The sequence below is a fragment of the Microcebus murinus genome, chromosome 14 (assembly GCF_040939455.1).
Source record: "Microcebus murinus isolate Inina chromosome 14, M.murinus_Inina_mat1.0, whole genome shotgun sequence".
NCBI lineage: Eukaryota > Metazoa > Chordata > Mammalia > Primates > Cheirogaleidae > Microcebus > Microcebus murinus.
In genome coordinates this window covers 77,900,968-77,923,641 of record NC_134117.1, presented here as the reverse complement: position 1 = coordinate 77,923,641, position 22,674 = coordinate 77,900,968, and the positions used below count along the sequence as shown (strand labels likewise).

Genomic DNA, 22,674 nt, shown 5'->3' with positions numbered 1-22,674 from the left:
TCTAAAATTATGAACACTGTAGACCCACAGGTCCAAGAAGTTCAATGAACCTCACATACAAGACACATGAAGAAAAAGTACATGAAGGCATAGCACAGTCAAATGGCTCAAACCCAATTATGAAAAGAAACCCTTAAAAGTAGCCAGAAGAAGATGATGCAGTACGTACAGAGGAATAAAGACCAGGAGTACAGCAGACTTCTTGTCAGGAACACTGCAAGTGAGAAGTCAGTGGGGCGACATCTGTGAAGCACTGAAAGGAAAAGCTATCAACCCAGTATGTGGAATGCAGTAGAAATAGCCTTCAAAAATGAAGGCCCAATAAAGACCTTTTAAGATATACAAAAGCAGAAAGAATTCATCCCAGCAAAGAATTGTTAGACAATCAGGCAGAAGGAAGATGATACATGGAAATAACGATCTACCCAAAGGAATGAAGATTATTGGAAATGACAACCATACAAATAAACAGATAAGATTTTTCTTATTATTTGTCTATTAAAAATTGACTGTTTACCTGAAAAGGAATATGTTGTGAGCCTTATAAAACATGTAAGAGGCAAGGTGTGTAATAACAGTAGCACAAGTGACAGGCAGGGAGAATGGGGGTATGCTGTTCTAAGTTTCTCATACTTCACATGAGATGCATAATATCTTTGGAAGGCAGACCAAAAAAAGTTAAAGTTGTATACTATAAACCCTAAAGTGACAACTAAAATGACAAAACAAAATGTCAAAGCTGATATGTCATCAAATTAGATGAAATGGAATCCTAAGAAATTTCAATTATTCCAAAGAAGGCAAAAAAAAAAAAAAAAGAGGGTAAAAATGGTAACAGATGGAACAGATAGTACCCAAATAGCAAGATGATGACACATTTAAACTTAACCATGCCAGTGAGCACATTGGGTGAAAATGGTCACACACACCCAATTAAAAGACAGATTAAAAATAATCCATATTGGATTAAGAAAGCAGAAAGTTCACTTTAAGTGTAAAGACAAGTAGAATAAAAGAATGGAAAAAGATATCTCATGCTAACTCTAATCAGCTAACGTTGAAGTGGCTATACTAATAGCAAAGGGTGTTTCAGGCTGAAGAATATTACCAGTGATAAACAAGATAATTTCATAAAAACAAAAGGGTCGATTCATCAAAAAAAATCACAACAATCTTAAAAGTCTAGCCACCTCATAAGAAAGCTTCAAAATACATAAAACCGAAACTGATGGAACTTCAAGGAGACATAGAAAATGTATAATTATAGTAAAAATATTCAATATATCTTTCTCAATAATTGCTACAAGTAGACAAAAAAATCAGTAAGTATCTAGGTGACTTCAGAGAACACCATCAACCTACCAGACCTGATTGCTCAACAGGAGAACACACATTCTTTTCAAATGCACGTGGAATGTTTGTGAAGATGGCCGTAAATAAGTCTCAACAAATATAAGAGAATTCAAACACAACTCATGTTCTCTGAGCCCAACAGAATTAAATCAGACATCAATAATCAAAAGATTTCTGGGAAAATCATCAAATATTTGGAGACTAATTAATGGACTTGTAAATAATTCATGAGTCAAAGAAGAATTCAAAAAGAAAAACTAGAAAGTACTTTAAACTGAATAAAAATGAAAACACATACAAAACTTTGTGAGATGCCACTTAAGGGGTAAATTATAGCATCAAATACCTATATTAGTAAAGACGAAAGTTTTCAAATCAATGATCTCAGCTTCCATACAGAAACTAAATACTGAAGAGCAAATTAAACCTAAAGTAAGTAAAAGAAAGAAAAATAAAGATCAGTGGCTATAAATATAAGATAGAAAAATAATGGAAAAAAACCCAATGAAACAAAAAGCTGTTTTTTTGAGGAGATCAATAAAATTGATCAGCCTTTAGCCAAACTAATAAAAAAAAGTGAGAAAAGAAAATAAATCACAAATATTCAGAATGAAAGAGGTGATGTCATTACAAATTCTTCAGATAGTAAAATCATAATAAGATAATATTAAGAACAACATTATGCTAGTAAATTTGGCAACCTAGATGAAATGGACACAAACTTAAAAGATACAAAACTACACTTAAAAGACAAACTACCAAAAGTCACTCAAGGAAAATAGCCCTGTATCTAGTAACGAAATTGAATTTGTAGCTAAAAGCTTTCCCACAAGGAAATCTTCAGACTTCACTGGTAAAATTTACCAAATATTTTAGGAAGAAGTAATACCAATACTACACACACTCTTCTAGAAAAATTTTAAAAAGAACATACTTTTCAATGCATTTTATGAGGCTAGCATTACCCTATATAAAACTAACCAAAGACATTACAAGAACACTATCGACCAATATTCTTCATGAAGATAGATGCAAAAATTCTCCATAAAATTTTAGCAAATTGAATCCAACAATATGTAAAAAGGAAAATACATAATGGCCAAGGTGGAGCTCATCCCCAAAATGCAACCATGGTTTAATATTTGAAATTTATCAATGTAGTTCGCATATTATTACACTAAAAAGAGAAAGGATATAATCATCTCATAGATTCAGAAAAACCATTTGACAAAATTCAATATGGATTCCTGATAAAAATTCTCAACAAACTAAGGACAGAAGGGGCTTCTTCAACGTGGTAAAGGGCATCTATAAAAACTGAAAGCTAATATCATACATAATGGTGAAAGACTAAAAGCTTTTCCATGAAGACCAGGATAAGGCAATGATGTCTGTTCTCACCACTGCTATTAAACATTGTAATGGAGTCCTAGCTGGTGCAATAAGGCAAGAAAAAGCAATAAAAATTGTCCAGATTGGAAAGAAAGAAGTAAAACTGTAACCACACACAATATAATTGTCTATGTCAAAAATCTGATGAAACCTACCAAAAAAGCTACTAGAAATAATAAATGAATTCAGCAAGGTTACAAGGTATAAGACAAATCCACAGAACTAAACCATATTTCTGTATACTGGCAACAAACAACTGAAAATTGAAAATCAAAACCATTTTTAATTGCATCCAAAAATATGAAATACTTAGGGATAGGTATGACAAAATATGGTCATGACCTGTGCACTGAAATCTACAAATCATTGTAGGGAAAAATGAAAGAATATCTAAATAAATGGGGAGTTACGCTGTGTTCACTGGTGATAAGACTTATTATTGTTAAGATGTTAATCCTCAACCCCAAATTGATCTGCACAATCCCAATCAAAGTCCCTGTAGGCATTTTGCAGAAATTGACCAGCTGAGTCTAAATGTTGTGTAGACATCTAAAGGACCTAGAATAGCCAGACAACTTTGAAACAGAATAACAAAGTTGGAGGTCTAATACTACCTGATTTCAAGATTTATTCTAAAGCTACAGTAATGGGAATAATGGGTTACTAGTAGTGTAGACAAACAGATTATTGAAATAGAACAGAAACAGACCTATACATATATGGATAGCTGTTTTTGACAAAGGTGCAAAGGTGTCAATTCAGGGGAGGAAAGGTAGTGTTTCAACAAATCATGGTGGAATAACTGCATATTTGTGTGCAAAAAAAAAAAAGTGAACCTCAATTCACACCCCACATTACATATAAAGATATACTTGAAATAAGTGAGATATCTAAATGTAAAACCCAAGACCATAAAACTTCTAGTAGAAAACATTTATGACATTGGACTAGGCAAATAATTCTGGGATACAACATGAGAAACATGACTCAAAAAAAAGAACTGATTGATGAATATAACTTATTTAAATCAAAATATACTGCTTTTCAAAAAACATTGTTAAGAGAATGAAAAGACAAACTGTTTACTGGGAGAAAATATTTGAATATCATATAGCTGATAAAGGACTTGTACCCAAAATACATAAAGCACTCTCAAAATTCTATAATAAAGAAACAAACAACTGAATTTAAAAAAATAGGCAAAATATTTTAACAAATATTTACCATAGAAAATATAGGGATGGCAAATAAGGTCATGAAAAGATCCTTAACATCATTTGTCATTAGGGAAATGTAAATTAAAACCACCATGTGATACCACTACCTATCAATTAGGATGGGTGAAAACAAAAACAGAAAAAAACAAACAAAAGAATACGGACATATCAACTGTCAGTGTGGCTGCAGAGGATCGGAATTTTCGTGCACTGCTGGTGGGAATGTAAAATGGTAACTACTTGGGAAAACAGTTTAGCAGTTTCTTAAATATACACCTGGGATATGATCCAGCCATTCCTCTCCTAGGTATTTACCCAAGAGAAATGGAAGCATATGTCTACACAGAGATTTTTATATGGGTGTTCACAGAAGTTTTACTTATAATATCCCAAAACTGAATACAACCCAAATGGCCATCACCAAGTGAATGAATGAACTATACATACAGTGGAATACTACTCAGCAATAAAAATGAATGAACTCTTAATGCTACAACACAGATGCACTTCTAAATAATTCTACCGAGTGAAAGAAGCCAGACAAGCTAGAATACATACTGTATGATCCCGTTTATGTAAATTCTTAGAAATATTAAATTGACCAGTGGGTGCCGGGGCTCAGAGGGCAGTGGCAAAGGGAGTGGGGGATGGGAGGGATTACAAAAGGATACAAGGAAACGTTTGGGTATGTTTATTGTCTCGATTGTAGTGATGGTTTCACAGATGTACAAATACATCAAAACTTATCAAACTACGTGTGTTCAATATGTGTAGTTTATTGTATATCAATTATATCTCAATAAAGAAGTTAGAAAAAATGATACCTGATTCAGTTATCGGAAAAGCTTTTGAGTATCTGTATTAGTCTCCTAACAGACTAGCATAAACTTAGTGGCTCAGAACAACACGTATTTATTTGCTTACTCTTCTGGGGGTCCCAAGTCTGAAATGGGCCTCCCCGGGCTACAGCGAGGGGTTGGGAGGGCTGCGTTCCTTGCGAGGGTGCTGGGAAGGTCTGCTCCCCACTCTGCCCAGCTGCTAGGGGCTCCGGGCCCTTTTCCGACTTCAAAGCCAGCAGCATCGCGTCTTGAAGTTGCCCTGAGTCTGACCTCCTCTTCTGCCTCTTTTTCTACTATAAAGAACTCTTGTAACTATATTGGTTCCACCTGGATAATCCAGGGTAATTTCTTTATGTTAAGGTCACCTGGTTAGCAACCTGATTCCATCTGCAACCTTAACCCTTTGCCATCTAACGTATATAGTCACAGGTTCCAGGGATTAAGGGCCACGATCCTGCCTACTACAGCTGTGGGGCTCCCAACCCCCAGGCTGCGGAGCTCCACCGACCCCTCTAGCCGTTGCCCCCTACGGACAAATTGTCTTCTGCAAAACCTAGGAAGGCGCGGTGCAGAGCAGGAGGTGAGCATACAGGATCTAGGGAAGCTTCACCACAGCACCGCCCATCACACGCCTGGCGCCCAGCCGCCTGCCCCTCGCCCCGCCCCACACCCGCCTGCGGAAAAGTTGTCTCCACGAATTGTCTCCGTGAAACCGGTCCCTGGTGCCAAAATACAAGGTTGGGGACTGCTGTACTACAGTGTATTTGAAACAATTTGGGTATGTGAATCTACTTCAAAGGTAATTTTATGAAACCTAAATACAGATGAAATATTTCTGATGAAAACTTAGTGTTCAAATGGAGATATGCTGTAAGTAGATTCCAAAGACCTAGCATAACAAAAAATGTAAACTATTTCATCAATACTTTTATATTGATTACATATTGAAATGTTAATTTTTGGACATGTTGGGTTAAATAAAATATGATATATTGCTAAAAGACAACTCAATAGAAAAATGGATACTGTGTATTAACAAGAAGAAATACAAATGATCCAGAAACATGTCACAAGACTCTCAGTGTGAAAGGACTGCTAGTGCCCAATATTTGGGACAGCATGCCGAAATGGCCATTCTCAGACATTCCTGATGGAACATAATTTGATATACACTTTTTGAAAGCAATTTTGCAGTGTCTAAAAGAATTTATTATAGAAATAAAATTTCCTTTAATCTGGTATTGAATTCTAAGAATTTGTTCCAAGGAAAAACAAATGCACAAAAATATATGTATAATGATCCTCAATGAGCAACCAGGCTACCGGGTAGCCTGGAAGCCTCAGCTCCGCCCAGGGCAACAAGCGGGATCCACAACAGCAACAGCGACCAGGATCTCTGCTCTCATGCCTCTCTAGCCACACGTCTCACACACAGAACTCACTCAAATCATGAGAAGATAAGCAAGGATTCCATTTGAAATCTGAAATGGTGTGGGACTGTCACGGAGACCTCCCAGGTCAGCCTCAGACAGATGGGGGTTCAACCTTGACATCACTTCCCATTGACAGTAACTGCTGGGACAGGCTCGCTTCCCCCAGCCTCAGTTTCTCTCTCTGTTAGAAGAGGTGGTGGCGTCTTCCTCACAGGTCTCTGAAGTAAGGGGTTCGAGTGAGCAGAGGGCCGGGCGGGGCTGGGCGCAGGGTCCCAGCGTGGCACCCTCCAGAAAGGCAGCAGTGCAGAGGCACCTCCGTGCGACTCGCGTCTGGGGCCCAGGGCCGCCGGGCCTCGACACTCGCCTGTGGGAATCAGGCGGGCCATGGGGTGTCTGGGTGCTGTTGTGATCGTGCGATGTGTTAGCCCGTATGAGTGAAGATATTGACCTTTGTCTTTCTTCCTCGCTGGGCTGTCTGGGCGTGGGTGCGCGTGAGTGTTGTCGTGTTGCGATTTCAAGCCTGTCCTGGCCACTGTGTTGCTTATTGGGTGTTTTCTAGGAGCGTCCTTCTGTCATGATACTGTTTGCTGCTGGTGCCAGAAATACGGGCGGACGTCAGGAGTCCCAGGACGGCGAAGGGCGGGTCCTGCACGGACTGCCACATCAGCCCTGCGGGCCCAGGTGTCTGCCACCCTCCCGCCAGCTGGGTTTGGGGTTCACGATAGTCTGAGGTCTTCACCGTCCGAGGCTGGCTCTCCAGGCAGCCTTCCTTTCTCACCTTGGCTAGGAGACTGTCTGAAGAAGCAACTGTTTTTTTCAGTGCTTCCTACCAGCCGCATGAGAGGCCCTCCACCGGCAGCACCCTGGGCAGCCGCGCCGCGTGGCCACGCCTTGCGCGGGGAAGCCCTGGTGGGGAAGCCCTGCGCGGGGAAGCCCTGCACGGGGAAGCCCTGCACGGGGAAGCCCTGCACGGGGAAGCTCTGGTGGGGAAGCCCTGCGTGGCCAAGCCCTGCGCGGGGGAGCCCTGCGCGGCCGAGCCCTGCGTGGCCGAGCCCTGCGTGGGGGAGCCCTGCGTGGGGGAGCCCTGCGCGGGGGAGCCCTGCGCGGCCGAGCCCTGCGTGGCCGAGCCCTGCGTGGGGGAGCCCTGCGCGGCGTCCCGGCGCTCTGGCTGGGGCCTCAGGTCCACCTCAGGAAGCTGCGGCTCTCTGGCGCCCACGGAACCGAACCGCTCGCATTTTACATGAATAACACAGATCAGAAGTTCAGTGCCAGGCAGGGGCCGCGTCCCCTCTTCCTTATCACGCGGGCCTGTGGCTGGCTCCACTGTCGTCACGCAGAGATTAAAGCAGCAATGGGAGAGTTGGAGACAAATGAGTTCTTGGTTAGGGCACTTTCCCTCTCTGAAGAGTTGAGCCAAATTATTCTTATGCAGCCTCCTCCTTTGCTAATGACTTTGTCCTGGACAGATTCCACGGCGATGCTGCTGCCCCTGGACCCCACATGCACTTGAGTTCCTTCCGGGAGCCTGCAGCCAGCAAAGCCATCCCAGGAATGCCCTGTCTCACTGCTGTGTGCTTGGGCCACACCCGGTCTCTCTAGAAAACTTTTGGCATGTGAGGTGTGCCCCAGGGGTACATGTTTTGCAGAGAGCAGGGCCTTTGGGGTCAGAGCACCGGCTCCCTTCACCTTCCTGCACCTCCCCAGCTGGCCACAGCCCCCAGAGCTGTCACGCCAGAGCCTCCCAGCTCAGGCCCTGAGCCTGCGGAAGTCCAGCTGGGAGCCAGGGCTGAGCCTAGGGCCTGGGGCCTGGGACAGGCTCGCAGCCTGGGGCTGGGGCCGCTGGCGCCCTCAAGAACCGTCAGGTTTCAGAGCTAACAGCCTCTCCCAACCCCCGGCGTGGGCAGGTCCTCTTCCCGAGGTGCTGGTTGCTCTGTAGTCAGTTCCACGGTAAGCCGGGACCCTAAGCTAGAGTCCAGTCCCTGAGTTAGATGCCACGACAAAGTGTGTGCCCCTGACATGCCCTGAGTCGTTCCAGGGAACCACCCCTCAGGCAGCCTCATCTCACTGGATTCCCGAGCCTTGTAGGACGCCCAGGGTTGAGGCTGCACTAGCGGCCCTAACACGGTGGCCTGGGCTCAGCTTCTCTTCCCTCGGTCCTGTCATGCGCGTGGCTGTTCCAGTGCCGAGGACTACCCTCCTGAGACTGCGGCGCCGTCCGCGTCGGGAGGAGTCTGAGTGTGTGCGGGGCGGCGCTCGTGAGCGCCCGTGCCCTGGCCTCGGTGGCAGCCTGGCGTTGGGGTGCTGCTGAGCGGTGCCCTAGGGACCCAGGGGAAGTAACGCTGAAGTGACCCAGGGGACAGAATGTGTGCCCCAGGGACTTCCTGAATCCTCTAGTGCAGGGGTCCCCAAACTATGGTGAGTTGTATAATTATTTTATTATATCTTACACTGTAATAATAATAATAGAAATAAACTGCACAATAAATGTCATGCACTTGCATCATCCCGAAACCATCCCCGCCCCCACCTCGGTGCGTGGAAAAATTGTCTTCCATGCAAACAGTCCCTGGAGGCAAATGCGTGGGGTGGTTGGGCTAGTGTCTATCTTGCCCGGGAGCTGGGAAGAGAGGCAAAGGTGCCTCTCTGTGATTTTGTCACAGATTTTGGACTGGTCGCCAGTCTCCACAGGCTTCTCTTGTGTCTGAGCGTCCTTCACACTTTAGGTTGGGGCCACGAGGCAGGGCTCTGGCCAGTGGGCCTGGGCAAGCGCGAGACGTCCACTTCCAGGCCTGGTCCTTTGAAAACGGCCAGGGGCCTCCAGCTTCCCTCCCCAGCAGGTCAGCCTTGGCGGCCACAGAGGCAGGTGAGGCCGACACCTGACCTGACACCTGACCCAGCGCGGACATTGCCGCAGAGACGCAAACTTTTGTTGCCTTTAGCTGCTGGGATTCAGGGGACATTTAACATTGTTCATTTTACTAATTAGATGTTATTTTGGGAAAATAAATGTTAGATAATTTTGTCCTGAGCAAGTCGCCTGGCCACATGCACAAAGAAGTTATAAAATTGTAGCACTAACTAAATTTTGTATTTCCCTGCTAGTAAAGCTATTTAACTCATAACGATTATTTCCTTGCTCCTTGGATTGGATGCTGGGAAGGAAAAAGCAAGGAGAGGGCAGACTCATCTGGCCGACGGAGGGCTGTCTGCCCTGGGGCTGGGAGCACTGAGACGGCAGGTCTGGCCCGGCCTTGAGTGGTGACAGCCATGTAGCGTCCACTCCCTGCCTGACCTTGGCCACTGCAGTACTGGAAGCATCTCCACGAAGCCTCACTGAGGCCACTATCCAAGAGGGGTTGTGGCCCCACACCCACTCCCAGCGGCGTGTCCAGTCTGTGCAGGGCTTGGCCTGGGCACGTGAGGTGCTGGGAGCATAAAGTGACCCTGCTTCCTCCTCGGCTCTCTGGACCACATGGTAGGCCTCTAGGCCCCCCTGAAATGCCTGGTGCTCCTATGGCGGGGTTAACGGGGAGACTGAGGTAAGCCGATTCCTCTGGCCACCGTGGCATTTGGTTGCTGCGTCAGACACTGCAACCCAGGCGGACGCGTTCAAGGGGCCTGGCCATCAGAGGGCATACACGCTGAGCTTCTCTAGCGGGAATGGCTGCCCTCTTCTTTCCAGGATTTTCTCTGATCCAGGACTCAAGTGGCTGTGGGCACTGATTCCTGCCCACCGTGATGCTCATCCTGCCCTCGGCTCCTTTAGCATGGGGGGCCCTTGGTAGGTGCCGCCCAGCCCCTGCCCACATCACAGGGAGCCCACAGGGACACGGGCCTCTCCACTACCCAGGCCTGCAGCACTGAACCACAGGCTGCCCTTCCATGCCGTCCTCCCTGCCACGTTTTCTGGGGCTGCCTGGTGTTTCCAGCCTTCTTCCTCCAGGATGAACAGACTCCCCAGGGACCCGCTCAACGGGGAGCACTGCTGCTGTCCGGAGTTCTGCCCCGAGCCTCGGAGTACGCCGACTCGGAAGGTGTTTCTGCTCAGAATACAACTGGGGGGCATGAGTCAAGTGGCCCTCATCTGGCTGGAAATCGGTCGATACTGTCTTACTTTCTGGGAGGGCCTGCAACTGGTGCCGTGCTCTGGGGCACACGGTGCCTCTGGGAGAGAGGCCGCTGTGCTGCTTGGCTGAGAACAGGCCAGCCTGAGGAGCACGGCATGACACTTTTCCTGGACCTGCCCTGGCTGTGCCAGGCTGAGCTGCTGGCAAGGGACACCCGCTGCACTTTGCCGAGGAAGGCACGCCTCGTCCCCACCCTCTGCCAAGCCGCGGTCCATTCAGGAAACACGCACGTCGTCCCCCAGCCCTTCCAGGTCGCGCCGTCATGCTGACAAGCTGTCACGCAGCAGGCCACCAGGCATTAAGCAGCCGGAATGCCCAACGGACAATGAAAAGTAAGTCATGCTCCTCTAAACAATGAACAAGATGTTTCCCATCCTGCCTCAGTGTCACTTGATTCATTTTTCTGCCTAGTAATTTGACAAAACTGGTAATGTAACAGTCAGTCTTCCAGCTATTACTGTAAATTAGACGGGTTCAGTTGAAAGCCAGAAGACTGATCTGCCGTGAGTCGAGGCAGCTAGGCGCTGCCAGCCCGCGTCTGTGCCGCCCAGATTAGCAGAGCCGGGACGCTACCACGTCCACGCCGCGGCCAGCGGCGAGGGGAGGAGCACAGGAGTCGTTTGGGGAGGTGAAGACGCATCTCACGGGTGGGGCGCTCTGGGTGCAAAAGGGTCGGGGCACCCAAGACGCTGCCACCTGTGACCTATTTACTCTCGAGGTGTCACCAGGCCTCTTCGGGACTTGATCCCCTTTCTCTCGAGTGACAGAACACTGCCATGCCATCGTTAGTGGCAGCTGCCCCAGGAATGGCTGCCGCAGCCGTTTCAGCCGCCTGCTTTCAGTGCCACTGGGGCGTGGTGTAAGGTGAACTTTAGAGCATGTTTTTGGATGATTACTTCAATCATATATTATTCCTTGACATGCAGAAAAATTGTTTTAATTAAATATTGTTCAAAAACAAGTTGGCCACTGCTGTCAATTTAAATTTAGTAAGTAAATTTCTATTTGGCTTAAAATGACTTGTTTGACTATAATTTTTTTTTTTTTTTTTTTTTTGAGACAGAGTCTCGCTTTTGTTGCCCAGGCTAGAGTGAGTGCCGTGGCGTCAGCCTAGCTCACAGCAACCTCAAACTCCTGGGCTCGAGTGATCCTTCTGCCTCAGCCTCCCAAGTAGCTGGGACTACAGGCATGCGCCACCATGCCCGGCTAATTTTTTATATATATATATATATCAGTTGGCCAATTGATTTCTTTCTATTTATAGTAGAGACGGGGTCTCGCTCTTGCTCAGGCTGGTTTTGAACTCCTGACCTTGAGCAATCCGCCCGCCTCGGCCTCCCAAGAGCTAGGATTACAGGCGTGAGCCACAGCGCCGGGCCTATAATTTTTATTTCGATCTGTTTAGTAGTGGTGAGGCATGGCTCTCAACTAGCTGCCCAAATATAAGGCATCCCTTTTAAAACAACCACAGAATCTCGTATTCGAACCTAAATAAATGATACCCCTGTCTCTTTTTATAAGACTCCAGTGAATAATTGTTGACAAAAGAAGCATTTGGAGTTGTCCACAACAGCATTTTAAACAAGAAAATATTTATTGTTTAATTTTTCTTTTGCAGCACTAATGGAAGCGTGTCAGTCCCTAGTTAACCCATGGTGACTTCCAAGGTGCTGCGGAGGACACTGCAGCAACAGCCGCTGCGTCACCCTGAGGTGGGGGGCGGCGTGACGTGTCAGCCTTCCTTTCCGCGCAGGCGTGCCCCTTCTGCGTGCAGCTAGAGCAGCTGCAACTCGCGGTGGCGAGATCTGTGCTAGCAGTTTGGGAGGCAATTAATTGCTTGTGCTACGGACAGCGATCTGCAGATGGAAAGTAGGAAGGAAGAAGTGAAGTCGGACTCTTCAGAGCTTCTTAGAAGGTCAAGGGCAGGCCCAGTTGGAGAGGCCGTCTGCAAGGGCCTCACGGCACCAAGGTCTGTGTCCCTCAGCTCTCTTGTCACCAACTGTGTCTCCTCAGAAGCCCAGCAGTGGAGCCAGGGTGCTTTTTACACTGCCCTTGCCAAGATTGCTTTTCCCCAGGTGATTATTCAGTTGTTCCTCCTATGGACAAGAGTCCTCCCGGCTGCCCTCCCTGTTCATGCCACGCTGACGACACGATGCCTTGAGGAGCCGTTGCTCTCCAGGTGTGACCTGGTCTGATCACACAAGAGCTCAGCAGGGCTTTGCCTCCCTTATTCTCATTCCTGTGCATCCCAGGAAAGTCACTTAACATCTCTGTGCCTCTGTTTCCTTATCTGAAAAGTGCTGCTAACGCTCCTTCCTATGCTGGTTTCATCATCTATTGCTGCCCAACGAAATGCCGGAACCTAGTGCTTACAAAGCAGTGACCTGTCATTCCACGTGACTCTGTGGCAGGACCCAGTGGGCAGCGCAGTCTGGAGTCACTCACACAGCTGCACTCAGCTGGCAGCTGGGCTGAGCTAGAAGGTCCAGAGGGCCTAACTCATCTGTCTGGGCCACGTGTCTCCCCGCCCGGGGCTCCTCACGCCAGGGCTGGCCGAGGCACTCCCACAGCCCGCCAGCACTTTCCAGAGCACGAGCAGAAACTGCTGCCTCGGGGCCAAACCTAAGAAGTGACTGCACAGCATCACTTCTGTTGCATTCTATTGCTGAATAGTCACGAAGACAGCTCAGATTCAAGAGGGAGGGAAATAGACTTCACTTGTTGTTGGGAGAAGGGGCATTTGTGTAGGGAAGGGAGGAATGGGTGGTGGCCATCGGTGGAGATTATCTGCCCCTTATCTTGCAGGGTTGTTGTGAGAATTAAAGCAAGTTATTAATAATACATGCAAAGCACTTAGCACAGAGCTGGCTTAGTGCACATGTAAGAGTCAGCTTTTACTTCGATCCAAGCTGTCAATCACACCATGAAGGAAGGCAGAGCGAGGTCAGAGCCATTCTGCTACCCCTAGACTTCTCTGATCAAGTTGGATGACTTGCTAAACCTTCACTGGGTACAGTTCCACCCAGGGGAGAGGGCCACCACCTGCATGTTTAACCTTACTCTCATGGTAGTCCTATAAGGTAGGTGTGAAGGGGAAATTGAGGCTCAGGAGTGAAATATCTTCTCTGGTTACTAGCTAATAAGCAGTGAAGCCCAAGTCCACCTGGGATCTGTCAAATGACTTGCTGAAGTTCAGACTCCAGGTGTTCGTGTCAGGCTCCCCACCCCCTGGTCTGGTCTCTGATCAAGAGAGGCAACGAGGACGGCCCACAGGGCTGGTCGCAGGCAGCCCCACGCGTTGGGTGACCTTTGCTTTCTCACTCTGCAACCTGCTCTTACATTTCATGTTGGAAGCCTTCTCACGCTTCTCGGAGGTCTTCTACTTCAGAGCCCAGAAGAACTTCTAAGGATTATAGGAATCTCATCTCTGAGTGTCCAGGCAGCACTGACTACACTCCAACCTCAACAACGCCCACTTGTCCAGTGCTTAATGCGGCCGGAGCCCCAGAGCACCACAGCAAAAGCTGGAGCAAGAGTGCTTCGATGATCTGCCCAAATCTACAGCTAGTAGGAGGTATAAATGAGACGCAAACCCAAATATTCTAGTTGAAAGCAAAAGTATTATTTTTTTCCCATTATAGTATGTAAGCTGCCAGTCCACCCTTCTCAGCCTCACTTTCTCCACCGTACAATGGAAATTAACTGTGCTTGTCCTTGTGGAGTTGCTATGAGGCGCAAAAAATCATGAATGTTTATTCAACAAGTGTTTATTGAGCTTCTCCTATGTGTCAGGACACTGTGACACAGAGGTGAACAAAGCAGACAAAATTCTGACCTCAATGAGTGGACATTCTTGTAGGGCAGGCAGTCAGTCAGCTCCTTGACCACCCTCAGGCACTTTATAAAAGTGAGGACCTAACACAAGGCTGGGTCAGAGTATTTAATTTATTCCATTTATTTATTTCTTCATTCATTCAATAAGTGAGTATCTATTAGTGTAGGCTTGATGCCTGCCTCCAGTTCCCATATTTGAAAAGTGGAGACAACCCAGCCACTTTCTCTAGGGCAAGGACCCAAGGAACGAACTTATGACAGCACCATTTGTTTGCTTTTTGTTTGTTTGTTTGTTGTTTTTTATGTGCAAGTTTGGCAAACAGTAGGCTGGGGAAAGAAAGGATTGGCTGCAGGCCAGAACATTCCTGTGATCTCAGCTATGGGATTGGATGGCCTGGCCCCTCTTTCTTCTCCTGGGGTTTTCTCTTTCTTAAAGATTTCTGGTTTCTGATTGTCCAATATTGTTGTTCTCTCAGAAGTACATGTGCTTTCCCATATATCTTGTCTTGCACCTCCTGATCCCAAGCTTTTACTCTAAATTAAATCAAACTTTAGATCAATCTTCTGCTTCTTATTGCTGAGCTTCTCATCACTTATTTGCCTGGTGGGGATAAAACAAACCTCCAAACCTAGCCTGTTCTCAAAGTGATTTTTAAATTGCTTCTGTAGAACCTACAGCTGCATCAGCCATAGTGGGTGAGTGAGAAGCGGGGCAGATGTCAAACACCACCTCCCATGCTCCCTCTCCTGCTTCCTCCAAGGCCCCCAGCCCCTTGTTCTAGCACAGTGGGGACTTTTGTGGCCTCACCTGATACTAGGACAATGGTTCCATTTAAATGGTCTCTCTGCCCGCAGCCTGGCCCCCACGCCCGGCCCCTGCCTGTGTGGTGCAGGATGACCTCCCTCCTGGAGCTCTGAAGGCCAGGTGTTAGCTCCCCAAACTTCACTGACCCCAACACTGCCAGCAGAGTGTGGATCCAGCTGCAAGCACGGCACCCAAGCCCCTGCGCATCTGGCTTCTGGCCCCGCGTGTGCGGTTTGTGTTCCTGCCATGGCGGCGCAGGGCGGGCTCCTGGCCTGTGCTCCGCAGGCTCCAGGCTCCCCTGCCAGACGCACACCACCACGGGCCTGCCACCTGTCCCTGCAGGGGCCAAGGTGGGCTCAGCTGCCCGTCTAGACGGGGGAGTCCTTGCCTGGCCCCCCACCCCTTTTTGGTTATCTGAAGAAACTTCCAGGGCTGTGGCTCTGTCACTTTCCTTTTTTGGTTTTAGTTTTTCATTTCCTGTTTAGATTTTAAAACTATTTTAAAATATGGACTTGAGTGAATGTAGACTCACCACGAGAAACTGCTAGGACATACGGAACTCAAGTTGACTTTACCACCACCTGGCTCTCCACCCCACCCCACCCGTGGCTTTGATCTGTCTAACTTGTATTCTCCAATCTCAAAGTAAATCCCTTCACCTGTTGCAAAGATTAAGTTATACCTGCACACAGTCTAAAGAATCAAATAGTTCTGCACAGCTTGCTGTGAGACAGCCACTTCTCCCATCGGCTGAACCTGTCACCCACTCTCTGCTCTCTTACACGAGGTTTTTTCCTTCCTTTTTCTCTTCTGGTATTTATTCCTAAATAGCATGCCATCATTACTATGTCTTGATTTTGCATCTTAGGCCTTATCTATGGAACTCTCAGCAAGGAAGGTGAGACAGGCTTTTTGCCCCTCCGCCCCAGCCCACCCACACACCTTCCCGAAGCTCCGAGGCAATTTTGGTTACATCAGTTAGTGCTCAGTTTATACTCCCGTCCGGAGGTTATTTGAGGTATTTCTCTAAAGACTCCTTCCCTTGAGTCCTCTCTTCTTGATTTCTTCCATTCAGACATTGGGTTCTCTCTCCTATTTCCTCCTCTGTTATTTTTCTCTTCTTCCTGGGAGTGTCAGGTTTTTCATCCAAGCCTTCTTTTAAAGTTTTTCTCTCCTGATAGCTTAATTATGACTTCTTGGAGTTGGCTTGTCCTCTGACTATGCCATATTTATAGTCTCTCTTTGAGGATGTTAGAGTAGTTTCGTATAGAAGTGTTCTTCCCCCTGCATAGTTTCTGCTTCCCCCCACTTGCTTTTGTGTTATTCATGTTTTTGTCTCTGTCCTTTGGATGAGATTCTTTCCTTAAATCTCTGGCGACCCAGGCCCTTTCCTCCTGCTTGGGAACGGTTCCTGACGGGGTCACGGCAGGGCGTGTGGGGGGGACCTGTTTCCCTGCTGGGCGTACGGAGGAGGGTTCGCCTGGGCCATTCCACTGGGGCCCTAGAAAATTCTTCAGTTTCCTTCCTGAGGGCTGCTCCTGACTGCTGAGCCCTAATGTGGGCGAAGCCAAGGGCTAAGCAACTGGCCTGCACGTGGACTCCGCCTTGCCCCCTGTTCTCTGCGTGGGGCTCCCCGCAAGAGCGGGCCAGTGCCCCGGTCGGAGGCGCCTGCCTGCTGGCCTTCCCGGAGCACGGACCTCCAGCCTCACACCCAAGCAGGGTGGCCGTCACTTCTGGGCACGAGGTTGTTCAGATCCGAGATCTAACTGCTTTCTAAACTGACTTTCACCCAGTGCTCCTGTGTTTAGGTCGTCTCTGTCTGCATTTCCAGAGACCAGGCCCTGCCGAGTCCTGAGGCTTTGGAGTTCTGCCTTGCAAGCCAGATGGCAGTGTGCTCTTCTTGGTCCAGGCTTGGCCTCTGGCTTTCTTGGGCCGGTAAGCGGCCACTCCCTCTCTGCTGCCTGCTCTGCAGCGGCCAGATGCTGCCTCCCCGTGCTCCGCCCGTCCGGCGTGCTTGCACTTTCAAAACTGTCCCTTTAGTGTTGTTTCCTGGTGTTTGGGGACATGGAGGGGCCAAATGTGATTTTTAAATCTGGCATCCTTAACTGGAAGTTTGGATTTGAGTTTTGTTGCTCTCATTTACCAGGAACATGTTACAAAGTGTGTGTGTTTGGTTCCCACGCTATGGCTCTTACTCTGTCTTGCACCACACCCTCGCTTGATGCCACTGTGTTATTCATTTCTGTTGTTTTTTTCTTTTGCATTATTATCAGCGATTGTGTCTCTATGATTTCATTTTTTGAACAAAATTTTTTTAAAAAAGGAAACAGTATTCTTTGTTTCCTTGTTTATATATTCTTCCAAGCTATGTCATTAGGAGTATAAAAGTTCATGGGTGCTGTATTTTCTCAAGAGGTTATCTATAATATGTTATCATAAAACATATCTCTGTTTCCTTCTGTTCTTATCACCTTAAATTCTATTTTATTTGATGTTGTTAAATTTGCTTTTTCTTCACATTTACTGGCTTATCTTTTTGTTCATCCTTCTGTTTTTCAGTCTTTTTGTTTATCCTGCTCTCTTTTTAGACCCCGTCTCCCTCTTTGCCTTTTCAGAGACAGATGAACCTCGCCTGTTCCTCTCTGTTGTGACAGCGGAAATGTTGGTGCCTCTTTTCCTTCCCCCATTTTCTCCGTTTGTTGATTGGTCACATATAATTTGTTATATTTTGTTCTGTCCTTTTTGGAAGTTATACTTTCTTTCTATCCTTTCCATTTCTGTTCAAAACCAACCAGCCCACAAATAAAGGGCTGAGACAACTGAACTGACAGCGAGTCCGCAACCCTGGACATGGACCAGCCTGACCAGCAAAGGACGTGGCAGGAGTGTTCATGCCTCAACATTTCAAGGTTTCAAATCACTAAGGTTCGAAAACCCTGCAACCCTTTATTCGTGACCCTTTACTAGTCTAACTGCGGGAGCCCCTCGGGGACGTGTCCTGGGAGACTGGGGGACACGGCACGCGGGCGTGCTGCACGGCGCCTTCGCTTGCTCTCCGCGCCTGCACTGCGCAGCCGCGGCCTCCTTCTCCGTCCGGGTTCGCTCATCTGGCGCTCTCGCCTTCTGCCAGCCTGCTGCCAGTGGGAAGGGGAGAGGGCGAGATGCGGGCTTTGGGGGAGCAGCAGGAATGTGGCAGAGTGCCCTCATCCCGTGCTGTGGGTCTGGGCAGCGTCGGGCGGCTGGGTGCCTCTCTCCCTGACAGTGGCTCCTGTGGGCTTCCAGCAGGAGGGTGCTGGCCGCCGGGGCGCTCGGTCACTGTGGACAGTGAGCAGGGCACATTCTTACAGGAACCAGATATCGAGGGTTAGCCCATTACCTGCAGTTCACGCAACTCAGTAGAAATTTGTGGGGCTTTTCTGCCAACAGCCGTGCAAGTTTGAGATCATACTGTATAAGCTGAATGAATCAAAATTGACCAATGGTTCCCTTGAGATTGGGAACCTGTGCCATGGGGCTGCCATAGCAGTCAGGCTTTGCTGGGAAGGGGAATTTAGGGGAATTATAATGTCCAAGAGGCTTTGGGAGTGAGTGCCAGCCAGGCTCAGAGAGGCCACAAGGGCCTGGCGCAGAGGCTGGCATCGGCTGGGAGATGCTGGCTCCCTTCTGAGAGCCGCCCTGCTCCCCGGCAGCAAGTACCCTGTTCTGGTTTAGGTTGGGCCTGAGGGTGCTCTGTGTCCAATCCAGTGGCTGGGGATATTGATGCCTCTGTCTTATTAGCTGCTCCAACCAGAAACCCCTGGGGGCTGGAAAATGTCGTAGGTGAGGGAGAGGAGTGTCTGGTTCAGGAATTCTGGGGGTGGAGGCTCCTCATGGAGACAGCTGAGGGGAGAGGGCCCCCTGGGCCCCTCAGGCTCACCAGAGGAGTATGTGGGGACGCTGCAGTGCAAGAGGCTCTGTCCATGTGCAGTCTGGGTGTCCTCAGGGTCATTGCACCTGGGCTCACCCGGCACCTGGATACAGTGCCCCCAGCAGGCAGCACAGTGGCCTGGGCCAGGAGGAGGGTGGTAGCAGGGCCCCAGGCAGGGCTCGGACAGGTTGGGACCTCAGCAACTCTGGTCACAGTCATCAGAATGACAGGTCACCACAGGTCAGCCAGGACAGCCAGGACACTGTTGATGGGCCGAGGCTGGTCTGCAACACAAAATGCAGAGGCCAGAGGAAAGGGGAGTTGGCACCCAGGGCATGGCGCCTGGCCCGGCTGGGCTGGGGGCAGGGCTGGTGCAGGGCAGGGCTGGGGGAGCTGTGGGCTCGGATTTAAGTGCCCGGTGTGCTCGGCTTTGCACGCAGCTATGTATGCGCTGGACAGTTTAACTCCTAGTGCCTCCCTGTGATGGAAGCAACACCGTCTCCACCTGACAAATGACAAAGCCTACGATAAAGTTTCTAAGCGACTGGCCCAAACCACACAGCTAGTGCGCCAGGTCGACTTCAGGCCTCTCTGACTCAAAGTTCCTCTCTGTTTAACTTGATCTCTCTTCTTTCCTTACAAAACCAAGGAGCCCACGCAGCAGCAGCGCTTTTTAAACCCTAGCTTAGCCCCACTTTCGTGGTTTTGGTCTTACCCACCTTTCATCTGTGCTTTATCTGTGTGAAAGTTTTTCTTAAGCAGTTTCGCTTCTTATTTATTTTTATCGTTGTAAAATGTGAATGACACAAAGTCCACTATTTTAACCATTTTTCAGCGTATGGTTCAGTGGCACTAAACAAACTGATATCACTGCGCAACACCCCGTTTTTAACGGCAATGGACAGTGTTTTAGAAAGAGAAAGCAAGGCCGGGCGTGGTGGCTCACGCCTGTAATCCTAGCACTCTGGGAGGCCGAGGTGGGCGGATTGTTCGAGGTCAGGAGTTCGAAACCACCCTGAGCAAGAGCGAGACCCCGTCTCTACTACAAATAGAAAGAAATTAATTGGCCAACTAATACGTATAGAAAAAATTAGCCAGGCATGTACCATGCCTGTAGTCCCAGCTACTCGGGAGGCTGAGGCAGGAGGATCGCTTGAGCCCAGGAGTTTGAGGTTGCTTTGAGCTAGGCTGCCGCCACGGCACTCACTCTAGCCTGGGCAACAAAGTGAGACTCTGTCTCAAAAAAAAAAAAAAAGAAAGAAAGAAAGAAAGAGAAAGCAAGGCTGGAGCCCCCTCTGCCGGGGCCACTGTCATGAGTGGGAGCAGAGTGACTTCCCACGCACTGAGGTGGCTTTGGCGGGACAGGTGGGGGCGGAAGGGCGTCACCGCGCAGCCGGGCCTGTCGCACGGAAGGCTCTGGGAGGAGGCCAGCCCCCTCTCTGCCCTGTCTCCATCGCGCCTTTAAAAGAAGGGTCACAAGTGCGGGAGGTGCACTAAAGACATGCTCGCAGGGCTGACGGTTCCTCCTTGACGTGCTCAGAAGAAAGGAAAGGGGAGAAAGGGGCCTTTCCTCAAGCCCAAGTACCTCCTCACACCTTCCCCGCTTCCGCGCCCCTCTGGGCCCGCACCGCCGCACACCTGCCACGCACACAGGCCCTGCCCACCACGGCGCCACCCCTTTCTGACTCAGAGCCTGGACCAAGAGCCGCCTTTGGAGCCAGCCCTTTAAGGGCCTTTCTCCATTTTCCCCCCGGAGGTGTCCCTTCTCTCCCTGAAGCCCATTCCAAGGACTGGATTGCCAGGTGCTGCCAGGCAGCTGTCTGGGGCCGCGTGCAGGGCACGTCAGCACAGCACCTGCATGGCGCAGCGAGACCGCCCTGCGTGGGGGTGGGCGCTGGTTCTCTGAGAGTGTGCACTGGGGCCGTCTGGGTGGGAAGGAAGGCAGTGTTCGAGGCACCCGGGGTGGGCCTTCCTGGGCCGGCGGGAAACAGCCCGTGCGAGCCCTGCTGCAGAGGCAGCAGACACGGGCTTCGCGATCTGAGGCTGGATTCGCCCGGGGACCTGTTTTTCTGCACAGTGAAAGTGATGAAATGTGTGCGTGTGTGTCCTTGGAAGCACCAAGGAGCTGACAAGGCCTGGGAAGAGCCGTTTCCGTAAGCTGTGCGGGAACGCTCTCTGCTGGCATACAAGGAAGGCCCTCACGGGAGCTGCGGGAGTGTTTCGGCAAGTCGAGCTGTGACACCGGGGACATGGGCACGGTCCCCCTTCCCTTGGGGCCCACGGGACACAGCACACGCGACTCTCACCTGGGGCTTGGTCTCATCTTTGTCCTTGTAGTAGAGAAGATGCTCCCCGCGCAGCACGACCAGCGCTGCTGCCAGTGTTTCATGACGCTCCTCTGCTTCCTCAGCCAGCCCGCCTTCAGCACCGGGCCGGCGCCCGGGGGGCACGGCCGCCTGGGGCTCCGGCTCTGCTCCCCCATCGCCAGGCTCTTGGAGTGAGCTGCAAGCCAAGACACACACCGTGAGCGTGAAGGCGGGCACGCCTGCTGGCGTCCTTGCCTGGCCTGCTGCGCCGGCTGCCCTGCAACTGAGGCAGGAGCCTAAGCCGCTGGGCCTATGGCCCCCTGGCCGTGAAGGGGCGTGGGCTGGAGCGCCTCAGCAGCAGCAGTGAGGTGGCCCACCCAAGGTGGGGACACAGCCTGCCTACCTGAGGGGTTTCTGCTCTGTCTCTGGCTCCTGGGATCCATTTCTCCAGGTTTTTCCATCCATGCAGCCATCCATGGATCCAACCATCACCCATCCAGCTGTTCAATGACGTGTTTATTTACTCATCCAGGCACTATTTATTGAGTACCTACTCTATACCAGGAACTGTTCCCATTTTCCAGGGGATAAAGCAGTTAAATAAGAAACAGGTAAAAATCTGGGTCCTCCTGGAAGCCACATTCTAGCAGGTTCTGTTCCTCGGGTCCAGAGGAAGCTGGTCCCATCAGACCCCTCCCTGGTTTCCGCTCGGCCCCTGTCCTCTGGAGGAGTCAGACCCCCCAACGCCTCCCTCTTGCTGCCCTGGGACCATCCTGCAGTGTGTGCCTGGACAGCAGGGCCTCTGCTTCAGCTGTTTGCTGTGACTGTCAGTGGCTCCCTGACGGGGCGCGGGGCCAGCAGTCCTACCTCTGAGTGTCCTGAGCCCTGCTGGGTCCTTCTCCCTCCAGCCGACGTTGCTGAGCAACACCCTGCCAGGGCTGGCACGGCCCTCCACAGAGGTGACTGAGTTCTTGTCCCTCTGCCCCTACCCTTCCCTTCTGTGCTCCCTTCCTTCTCTCTCCTTCATCCCTGGGGAGGCGCCTCTCCCCCTCATGGCCAGTTACAAGGACGTCGCTGCAGTGGGCACTAGGAGGGGTTATCTGGGACTCTGGAGGAACAATTTGGAGTTTAAATGTGATCATATTTGCAATTCTTAGACCATAAAGCCTAACTTCTGATTGGAATGCACGGTCCCTGTGACCCATGGTTCTTGCACTATACCTGTGATTCTGTGTGTGTATACGCGTGTAAGCGTCAACTGTCACACCAGTGACTGCAGTTCCTAAGCCTGGCCTCCCCTCTTCCCACACTGTCCTGCTAGGCTGGACCTTTCTTCCATTCTCACCCAGCCAACCCCTGGCCCTGGCTTCATGGCAAGCTCCTACTCATCCTTCAAGATCCAGCTCAAGTGACACCTCCTCCATGAGACCTTCCTTCTGAATCTCCTCCAGACAGTCATTC

At 49.5% G+C, this 22,674-nt stretch overlaps 1 long non-coding RNA gene across 1 annotated transcript in view; it reads right to left on the bottom strand.

The window, feature by feature from the left end:
- Positions 1-21,403, bottom strand: part of LOC109729431 (uncharacterized) — a 68,381-nt gene extending 46,978 nt beyond the window's left edge. The window contains exon 1 of the long non-coding RNA XR_012922922.1: positions 21,214-21,403. This is a non-coding gene — a long non-coding RNA (uncharacterized LOC109729431). The remainder of the gene's footprint in view (positions 1-21,213) is intronic.
- Positions 21,404-22,674: the final 1,271 nt, after the last annotated feature.